The 11495-nt window shown below is 42.5% G+C and overlaps 1 protein-coding gene across 1 annotated transcript in view; it reads right to left on the reverse strand.

Annotated features, from left to right (window-relative positions):
• Positions 1-11495, reverse strand: part of LOC126417127 (AT-rich interactive domain-containing protein 5B-like) — a 531426-nt gene that overhangs the window by 175552 nt on the left and 344379 nt on the right. The window lies entirely within an intron of this gene.

The following is an 11495-nucleotide window of genomic DNA, read 5'->3' on the forward strand; positions in this document are numbered from 1 at the left end:
GATTTCGGAATCTCTGTCTGACCATGATGTAATCTAATTGAAATCTTCCCGTATCTCCCGGCCTTTTCCAAGTATACCTCCTCCTCTTGTGATTCTTGAACAGGGTATTCGCTATTACTAGCTGAAACTTGTTACAGAACTCAATTAGTCTTTCTTCTCTTTCATTCCTCGTCCTAAGCCCATATTCTCCTGTAACCTTTTCTTCTACTCCTTCCCCTACAACTGCATTCCAGTCGCCCATGAGTATTAGATTTTCATCCCCCTGTACATACTGCATTACCCTTTCAATATCCTCATACGCTTTCTCTATCTGTTCATCTTCAGCTTGCGACGTCGGCATGTATACCTGAACTATCGTTGTCGGTGTTGGTCTGCTGTCGATTCTAATTAGAACAACCCGGTCACTGAACTGTTCACAGTAACACACCCTCTGCCCTACCTTCCTATTCATAACGAATCCTACACCTGTTATACCATTTTCTGCTGCTGTTGATATTACCCGATACTCATCTGACCAGAAATCCTTGTCTTCCTTCCACTTCACTTCACTGACCCCTACTATATTTAGATTGAGCCTTGCAGAACTGCGGACCTCGCAGAAGAGCTTCTGTAAAGTTTGGAAGGTAGGAGACGAGATACTGGCAGAAGTAAAGCTGTGAGTACCGGGCGTGAGTCGTGCTTCGGTAGCTCAGTGGTAGAGCACTTGCCCGCGAAAGGCAAAGGTCCCGAGTTCGAGTCTCGGTCGGGCACACAGTTTTAATCTACCAGGAAGTTTCATATCAGTGCACACTCCTCTGCAGAGTGAAAATCTCATTCTGGAAAAATGCTTTATCTCATGAAGTTAGCACACTGTTATTATGTTTTAGACTCTCTATACAATTCTACAACAAGCACGAGATTTGTAGCAAAGATAGTCGATTAAACAACTTGAAATAATAACAAAATACTAATAAGCCTCCTAACATAATAAGAGTGAACGTATCCACTCGGGGTTAAACACGCCATGACGATACGCGCACACATCTCATGCTATCACCACCGAGTCCCGTGAATTTTCACACCATTCCTACGTCGGCATGGGCCGACTCATGGCTCCACATTGCACCGCGCGGTCATTGCTTGCTACGCTTGACTAACTTGCGAGCTGTGTGTGAAATGGTAGCCTCGCCAGATCCTAGCGCACTGCATGACCTCCGAGTGTGTTTACGTATCTACCCGTCGGGTCAGAGCCTACCTGCGCTGAAATGTGTATACCTTGAGTTTGGAATGCAGATAAATACCTATTGTTCTATACAGGCTGCATTTTCCCTTATGGGTACGCGAACACTGACTGAGATCAGAGGTGCATGCGGATCTGGCGAGGTACTGCCGCTGCCTAGCTCGCAGGTCAGTTGTAGACAGCAGCCAACAATCGCATAGTGCGATGTGGAGACGCAAGTCTGTCGGTGTAGGGCCGATGTCTGAACTTTGCAGGACTTGGTAGTGACTGCACGAGGTGTCTGCGAGCATACCAGCGCGTTGCGTTTAAACAAATAAAACGCAAGTGCATATCTCTTCCATCCCTATCCTACTACCAATGACAGTGGCAAGTGTTTGACAAACATACAGTTTGTACCACTGAGCTATACATTTTTAAACTTAGGACAAGTGGTCTTTAATTCTCACAACCGAAGCGCTTCCCAGAATTTTAAATTTAGAGTTAGTGGATTTTGAATATCTTGGCATTTTAAACTTAACAACAAGCGATTTTTTCCACAGTTTCAAACTAAGGAGAAGTGAGCTCTTAGATTTCAAACTTAAGGTAACTCGGGTGTGTCAAATTGTTTAAGCTTTGTTGTCAGAAAGTTAGGGAGTAATTGTTTACTTAAGACAGGTGGGCTAGCAACATTTTAAACTTAGGGCGAGTGAACTGTAATGTCAGTCAAGTGACGAAAACTAACGATTTTTGAATTTTGCTCCATTTTAAACTTAGTACCGGATTCTATAATTACTTGACCATCGGAAGTAAGATGTTCCAAAATTTAGTGGCCCTGCCGTTTCAGAGTCTAATTCTGAACCATTGGCACGAGAGCAGCTGCGAGCGGCTGGCGGCTGGCGGACTCAGGTGATTGGCGAGCGGTCTTGCAGAGGCTGTGCACAGATACATTGGCTAACTGGTCGTACAAGGGCTGGCTACGTGCGTGATAAATGCAGCTACTCGAAACCGACTTCGTGGGAGTGCGGCGCTTGTCAGTCACTGCGGAAAGGTCCGGAACAGGGTTAGTGACAGGTGTCCACCTATTTCCAAGCAGCTTGTAAGCGGTGCTACGGAGTGTTTCCTTCGGCAGGACATTGAATGCATTTGCTGGAACAAGGTCAGTAACAAGGCAGCTGTGTGTCAAACTGAAGAAACTTCCTTACTTCCCAGGTGACTGACAAGCAGAAGTGGCAGTACGGAAGCAGGCACACAGCGGGGGATGCTTCTGTCGGCAGGACATTGAACGTGACTGCCCCCCCCCCCCCCCCCCCACACACACACACACACACACACACACACACACAGAGTACTGGCTGTGGTTTAGGCTGTTACACTTACAACATAGCACAATGCTGGCCGGCGTAGAGAAGTCTCTCCCCAGAATGAAACTGTTTTAAGTAAAAATTTAATTGTTCATATCCTAGTCCAACAATAGTACCAGTTGTTTGAAATTGTGACGTCGGAGGGGCAATTGTTTAAACTATGGACAGCTGCGCTACCAACACTTTAAAGTGAACCGTAACGTCATAGAAGTGAGGAAAACTCATGATTTTTTGAATTTTCCACCATTTTGCACTTAATACAAGTGACCTGGCAACCATGAAGCCGTGCTTCAAAAAAATGTTCAAATGTGTGTGAAATCTTATGGGACTTAACTGCTGAGGTCATCAGTCGCTAAGCTTACACACAACTTTAACCTAAATTATCCTAAGGACACACACACACACACACACACACACACACACACACACACACACACACACACGCCCGAGGGAGGACTCGAACCTCCGCCGAGACCAGCCGCACAGTCCATGACTCCAGCGCCTTAAACCGCACGGCTAATCCCGCGCGGCGTAGCCCGTGCTCACAACTGCAGATCAGTCATAGTGGATTGTGATGTTACAGGGTTGTGGTCGTCTCTCCAGACCCACCATCGGATAATCATGCAGTCCACGTCAGCCCATTGAATTTTATACGTAACACATCGGAATTTTAAACATCAGAAAAACTCCTCATACTGGGATTCCTGCCACTTTACAGTTAAGATATTTGTTTGGGCGGACGTTTTCGATTGCATCATTTCATATGTAGGCACATTGGGCTGTTTTTGAATTTCTAGCCATTTTTGAATTTCCCGCCATTTTGTACACAAGGCAATTGATCTATGTCAAAGAGGTGTGGGAGGGGAATCTGTCAACAGCGCATAAAATCGTAAGATGGCATGGGGAGTGAATTTGGCAACAATGCAGGCTGCCCTCGTTCTCTTTCAGTTACCCTACTCCAGTTACTCAAAGTTGGATGAAAATGGTGTGTGATGGACTGAGACAATCCGGAAAATGTATCGAGAACATGCGTTGTTCAGCTCTGCCGTTATGTACTGTGACATGAAGCGCGAGATTTGAAAGTGATCCGATGTTCAAACTTATTTATATCCAAGCGGTACATATCCTTAGATGTATTCCTTATCAAATACTTTATCTACTAAGTTCCCTCTACAACTCCTATAAGCCTGTAACACGAATTGTGAAACCCCCTGCATTTAGACAGACAGGTCCTCTGAGATTCGGAAAATGAAAAAAGCGTGCCATAGTTTTCATTCTTGTTTTCGGTAGTGGTTCCGTACAAAAAATTGACATGAAAATCGAAAAGGACAAGTAGTCGTCCAGAATAAAACTGCACAATATATATAAACTGAAGGTGGAGAGGGGAAGAAATGAAAGGAAAAGGAGGGGATCACTGCTGTCAGCTGCATCGAGATATTACGGGGAATCAATGGCGACGAGTGAAAATGTGTACCGGACCGGGATCCGAACCCACGATCTCCCTCTTACCAGGCAGGTGCATTAACCACTGCGCCATCCGGGACACAGAGTTATCACAACTGCGCACACTATCTCGGCACGCCTCGCAGCCGATCCACATTCCCATCGATTCCGCTTAAAGTCCCGATGCAGCTGACAACAGTGATCCCCTCCCTCTCCTTTCATTTCTTCCCCTCTCCATCTTCAATTTACATATAACGTATAACAGCTGCGAATTCTGCGTAGTGCTTTCGGACATGTCCCACATTCATACAGAATTGTACAATGCAAAACGGTGAAATGGATTGCATTTATTGAAGTGATTTTTGAACAAAGCTTAAATGTGACCATTAGTTTAAAAATATCTTGTGCTTGTAACTGAAGTTCGTTATTATATACTGTCTTTTCTCCAAACATATTTTCATTTTCCTTATGTCAGTTGGGGGTGTAAATAATAATTAACATTTTTTTAATTTTTGTAATAGAAATGTTGTAGTACTCTTTGGCTTAACATAGCTACACTTTTACAACATGGCTCTGTGATATTTTCTGGAGAATGGTCGAGAGAGTATCGCAGGGCTACTCCCAGTTGTGGGGTTCGTGCAACGGCTGTAGGGCGTTGTTTTGGGCAAACTGCGGATTTCACTTGAGCCGGTTTCAGGAACTGGTGTGTCTTTATTTTGGTTCCTACCCCGTACACGCAAGAGGTGAGCCGTGAATGGCTCTAAGGGACAAACTCTGCGGCATCAGAACGAATGGACACACACTACCGTAACACGTGCCACTCTTCAGCAAGATAACCTGCCACAGCGCAGCACCACAACCACTAACTTGTGTCGCTGGCACCCGAAAACATTTCCCTCGTTCTCCGGCTGCTATAGCAACAGTACTGTTTGCCCTCGGCAACGAATGACTATACGTAGGCATACGTGCACTAATTTTAAACCCTACAGAATTTCAAAGTGTTCTGGACGATTAATAGTACCAAGTCCTTAGTAATGGAAGGAAGTGCAGGAAACTGGCAATAGGTGTGTGGGAATTTCGAAATGTTATCACTGACAATGCTTTTATGAATACTTTGCGAATAAATTTACCCAGCCACATGCAATCCTTGCATGGCAGTTTCACTGCTTTGTCTCACTGGGACACACAGTACTCTCATATGCCCTCTAGGAGCCGAACCCAGGACCCACCCATAGGTAGCCAGCAATGCTAACCGCTACAGCATGCAGGCGATCTCTTTTGCGAACAAAAAGCGAGTCGCTGTAAACAAGAAACGCATTTTCCAACTGGCGCTATCGGCGAGACCAAAAATTCAACGAATTATTGAACACAAACCTGAGGATCTCACTTGCACTGCTGAACCAAAAATGAAAATCTGATGACATGTACCATCAGTGGGCCACAAAAGCATAATCAACCCGATTATGTAACGGATTTCTCTAGTAATGCTGATACCATCCAGTACTAGATAATTACATTAATGCTTCTAGGCATCTAAACGAGGTTTCTGATCAGCGTTAAATTTTACTGAACATTCTGCTCTTTACCTTCCGAGATAATGGAGCATCTTTTTCATTCTTTAATGAGCTGTATCTTCTTTATTTTGTCGTTGTAGTCTTCAGCCCGAAGACTAGTTCGATGCAGATCTCCACGCTAATTCTACCCCGTGCAACCCTCCTCGGCTTCGATTAATTACTGCAACCTACTTCCTTTTGAATCTTCTAACTGTATTCATCTCTTGGCCTTCCTCTACAATTTTTTCCACCCACACTTCTTTCCGATCCTAAATGACGATTGCTTGCTGTCTCTGAACATGTCCTATCAACCGTCCCCTTTTAGTCAAGTTGTGCCACAAACTTATTTTCCTCGTAATTCTGCTCCATACTTCCTCATTACGACATACATCAAGTCTTCAACATTTTTCTACAACACCACATTTAAAAAGCTTCTACTATCTTCTTGTCTGAACTGTTTATCGTCCATGTTTCACTTCCACACATGGCTACACTCTAGATAAGTACTTCAGAAATGGATTCCCTAACACTTACATTTATATTCGGTGTTAACAAATTTTTCTTCTTCAGAAACGCTTTTCTTCCCACTGTCAGTCTGCATTTTATATACTCTCTGCTTCGGCCATCATCAATTATACTGCCTAAAAAGAAAATCTCATTTACTAATTGCAGTGTCTCATTTCCTAATTTAATTCCCTCAGCATAGCCTGTTTTAATTTGACTACATTGTATTACTCTTGCTTCGGTGTTCCTCTTATATCGTGTTTGCAAGACACTGTCCATTCCATTCACCTGCTCTTCCAAATCCTTTACTGTCTCTGACCGTCACAAGCTCAACGCCAAACATGGAAGTTTTTATTTCTTCTCCCTGAATTTTAATTCCTTCTCAGATTTGTTTTTGGTTTTGGTTTCCTTTACTGCTTGCTCAGTATACAGACTGAATAACATCGAGTGCAGGCTACAACACCGTCTCACTCCCTTCTCAAACAGTATTGACCTTACTTGTCCCCTCTTGTAACTGCCGTCTAGTTTCTGTATAGAATTCGAGAATCACTTGAAAAGGAGTAGGTTGATAGGCCGCGTACGCATTTCAGCTTGCCCCAAAAATATCCGGGAATGTGTCGAAAGTTAAGGGGAACCTTAGAGGCACAACGCTATTCAGTTTCCATTGCTATGTGAGCAGCGCCGTGCCGCCAGCATTACACTTTACTACTAGCACAAATAAGGCGCTTTTTTTGTGGACCGTTTCAAAAGTTCCACATTTGTGCCGCGTGAAGCAACGGTATATGCAGATGTAGAAAACGATGAACACTACGGAGGTGGCGATGGTGAGATGTAACATTTGATTTGATGCAAGTAAAATGAAACTAAAAACAGTGGATACTATACCTCATCTAAATGCTACTACTCCTGATAGTAAAAGTATCTAACAACTACTATTTCGCAGAGACCAAAAACTCAGCTGGAATAATCACACAGAGGAAACCTACCATACCTACCTGCGAAGCAAGTTGAGGGGCTGTGTCCGTAAAGAACTTTATTATATGCATATTTCACACTCTTCCATTCCTATCTGAGTTATGCACTGATACTACAGGGTAATTCGGTAGGCTCAAAATTAGCGCTTACGGAGAAAGAAAGTTATCTAGTGCGCCGCAGCACTTAGCCCGGCGAATCGGATCATTAGAAAAAACATAATGCCAGTATCAGCCTGTGTATCCATAACAAACTTAAATAAAACTAAGTATGACCTAAGATCAATCCATAGTCTTAACACAAGAAGTAGGCATACAATTTAACATGTCACATGTTAGGTTGGAAATAAGTACAAACGTCATAGTCTTGTTTGCTTCAACAAGCAACTGGAATACGCGTACAAATGCCTACACATAAATTTAAAACCAGCACTGGGGACTGGACGAAACTAAAGGATTTCACTCTGCTCAAGAGTTCCAAGACTGAGTGACAAATGACCTGCGTTTATTATGCGAAATAACTATAAATGAACAACAGACTATTATATAATTGTATGACATGCTATGCATCTACTTCATTACTGTCTTGTACGTAACTGCTAAATTTTTTTTTTTATTTGCTAGTCACCTAATTATGTAGCGTATTTATCTTCTAAGTGATCTATTATGTAGTGTAGTATTATGTAGTGTGATTTGTTTAAATGTGCGATTGTATTATTTTCTTGTACTTACGACATTACATTATTTTGTCTGATGATGCTGATTCTGTGTAAAAATATTGAAACGTAAATAAACCATGTGTTTGTAAATTGAACAGAGAGACGTCACGAAACATTAAAATGCATTCTGTACTGAACGACACTACACTGTGCGACGCATTCGCTACCCGTGCTCCAGCGTCCCGTCGCTGTGGTCGGGAGACAGCGCAGCCAAGCGCTCTCTGCCGCCTGCGTGGCTTACCTGAAACAAAGCAAGGACCGGAGTTAGCTGGCAACACTCTCGTCACTTACTAGCAATAAGCGCTACACTAAGCTACTGAAGCACACACTAGCGGCGCCAGATGGAAGCAATCACACTGGAGACCCAAAGACGTGTGCATGTGTGGGAAGACTAATCAGTGCTCCGCTTCCGCAGGTGGACATCCTGCGTCGGGTTTCCGTCTGGCACACTGTATTTAGTTATCAGGAAGTTTGGTCTAACGAATCTGAGAAAGAACTCGTACCACGACGGATGGACTGGAATTTCCCACAACATGACACAGAAGAGACGACTACAGTTTAATTAAGTGTAGAAGCAGACACCATTAACAATGGAGCACAAGTTCAGCTTAGGGCTTTTTTTAAAACAAAAAAAAAAAAAACACGCTCGACATTCGCCGTAAATAAGTTAGGAAAATCCGAATACTAAGTCGACAAGGATTGAGATCCAACTTCCTACAAATGCGATTTCAGTGTCTTACTGCTCTCGTCGTGGTGTCACGTTGTTGTTGTTTTATTCACATTTGGGTCACTTTCATAAGGATACAGGACACGTCGTGGGCTTACAGTTTACAAGCAAACAAAAAGTGACGCAATTCCTACGTACAGGCATTTCATTCTTACAGGTCTAGGACGACAAGGATGGGACAGATAGTCGGACGTGGCTTTACAGCCATCCCGACATTTGCTCGAAGTAATTTCGGACAGCCATTCGAAACTTAAAGCGTGGTGGTTGGGTGGAGAGTAGAATCTTCAAATTCAACTGGCTATAAGCAGTATGGGACTTAACATCTGAGGTCATCAGACTTAGAAACTAATTAAATCTAACTAACCTAAGGACATCACACACATCCATGCCCGAGGCAGGATTCGAACTTGGACCGTAGCAGCAACGCGGTTCCGGACTGAAGCGCCTAGAACCGCTTGGCCACAGCGGCCGGCGAGTGGAATCTCTACCCTCTATTTAAAACAGCCCAACCTTAGACGATTTATCCCAAAATCTACAATACTGCTCTGAAAAGAAGTTGCTTAAATAATATAGGAAGCTAGAGCTACATTGCCCACTTCAGCTTCCAATCAGTGCACACACATAACTGTAACGCACTACACACATTGTCAGCTGACAACAGGGCCATGGCGACCATGTTTGGTTTCCACTTTGTGTACTGCAATTTCAAACCTCCCGCTTCAAAGGTTGAGTCAGAATCCTGTATAGTGAGTGAGATATTGAGCTCGTAAAGAATATCAAGTGTTTGTATTACACATGACAGAGCCTTGCGGGTACAGTTTTCCAGAATAGAAAAAAGAAAACATTATGGTGCAGAAGTGTTTTATAAAGTGACGAAGATGTTTTATTGTTAAAATTTGTGTTACTTTTTTTAGCAAACCCCTACGCTGTATTATCTAAGTAACACTTCACTGTCTAGAAGGTATTGTATAACAGGTACTTTTTACCCAAGTACGTTTCTGTAATCTCTTTAGTCTTCTTGGGAAATATATTGTACATTTTTTACTCCTTCGGAGAGAATGTTGGTTCGAGTTTTACGTTTATTCTTTCTTGGTACAATTTACGTTCGGTCTAGATCTTGTTCCACTGTCATGGACATCTGTGTATGCAATACTTATGAAAGTTATTTCTAATGTCCATAACTGATTGGTGAACTACTAGCATGGTTTAGATAAAATCCCCAATGCTTTGAACGAACTTCTGTAACGATATCGGTTTTTGGTTATTATTATTATTATTATTATTATTATTATTCACGGCTTTCGTCTGCATTTTGGCAGCTGTGTTCATATTTAGTCCATTTATTCCAAAACAATAACATAGTTAAGAATATGCTTGTCAACATACGGTGTAGATACATACAACAGTCTCAGCTGATGTCGCTATATCTGTGAGAACCATATCTGCAGTTCCGGCTGGCAAAAAATATAAACTATGTATAAAATTTATTGCTACAATAATTTTTTCCATGTACGTAACCACATCATCGTTTTGTAATGGTGATCAACGAACCCGGGCACTTAGCCAAAACGTTAATTAACATCACAGCTCTTCACGAGGAAGTCTTGGTCGCATAAAAATTTCGGAGTGACATTACGCGACACATTTTTTGTGCTGTTTTCATAGCCACCTGCGTACAAGACTACTTTATTTAATACTACATATCCCGTGCCAACGTCGGCTGTTAGTAAGCAACAACACTAAACTAAGTTTCCCTCGTTTAGCTTCCACGGAAAATCTAGTAAACTGTAACAAGAAAGGTTCTTCTTGAATAGGCATTCAATGATAGTAGCGATGCTTTATTTTTAATCGTGCGTATAGCAGCGACGCGGTCCGCTTTGATCTTTCTACAGAACATTTTCGCGTTAATTAATCTTTGAACACGCGTTCAGTGTTACTGCTCCAAAAGAAACTATCAAAGACGAAAATCGTAAGCCTATAATTACCGCTTTATCTCCGACTCAACATGAGTGTTTTTTCCCTCCAGACCGCAGCGGAGGAATTTTATAGAGGAACTACCATCGCCTCTGAAATAGGAATATGAAGAAAACATCAAAAAGTCAGTCAGTCAAATATGAAGTACACGTGGTATACCAGCACCATGTGGATGGCAGTGATTAATGGTTGTGCAGCGTAGAATCGTTTTGGTGTTTGCAGGACTGGGTGGGAGAGAGAGGAGGAGGGTGGTAAAACACGGAACCGACACACGGTCAACTAGTCTCTAGGAGAATCAAGCGGTTCACTGAGCACAATGTCAAAAGTTTCACTTACCCTCACTAGAAAAGATACTGCAAACATTATGTGAGGCTGAAACCTCGTATTCAAAAAGTTGTTCACAAGTACTGGAAAGCCCGAAGCGATTTCTTATCCAGTTATCATGGTTTATACGTAGTGTTGGGAAATATCCATCCTGCCTCTCTTTCGATTGCACTAAATAGTCAGGACTCAAAGGTTATATTTTGTTACTAACTAGCCGGCCGGTGTGGCCGAGCGGTTCTAGGCGGTACAGTCTGGAACCGCGCGACCGCTACGGTCGCAGGTTCGAATCCTGCCTCGGGCATGGATGTGTGTGATGTCCTTAGGTTAGTTAGGTTTAAGTAGTTCTAAGTTCTAGGGGACTGATGACCTCAGAAGTTAAGTCCCATAGTGCTCAGAGCCATTTGAATCATTTTTTTGTTACTAACTTCAATTTAGATGTCACCGGAAACATTTCAAAATTACTTTCTTTTCTTTTCTCGACCATATTGGACTTTATCTCCTAATGTTGCAATTTTGAATGTGACAGAAAGGAGGTCTGCATCTTTACCTTGTAAATTAGCATCTGTCTTGTAGTAGAGTGTTTCAAACAAATCAGAAAGCTAACATGTGCTCCAGAGTTCGTCTATTAATACACCCACAAACTCTATTTTATTTTCTTGCCATACAACTGCTGTTCTGCCGTTCATACGCACGACTAAGTATTCTCCTTATGAATAACCAA

The sequence above is a fragment of the Schistocerca serialis genome, chromosome 8, assembly GCF_023864345.2.
Source record: "Schistocerca serialis cubense isolate TAMUIC-IGC-003099 chromosome 8, iqSchSeri2.2, whole genome shotgun sequence".
NCBI classification, from domain to species: Eukaryota; Metazoa; Arthropoda; class Insecta; order Orthoptera; family Acrididae; genus Schistocerca; species Schistocerca serialis.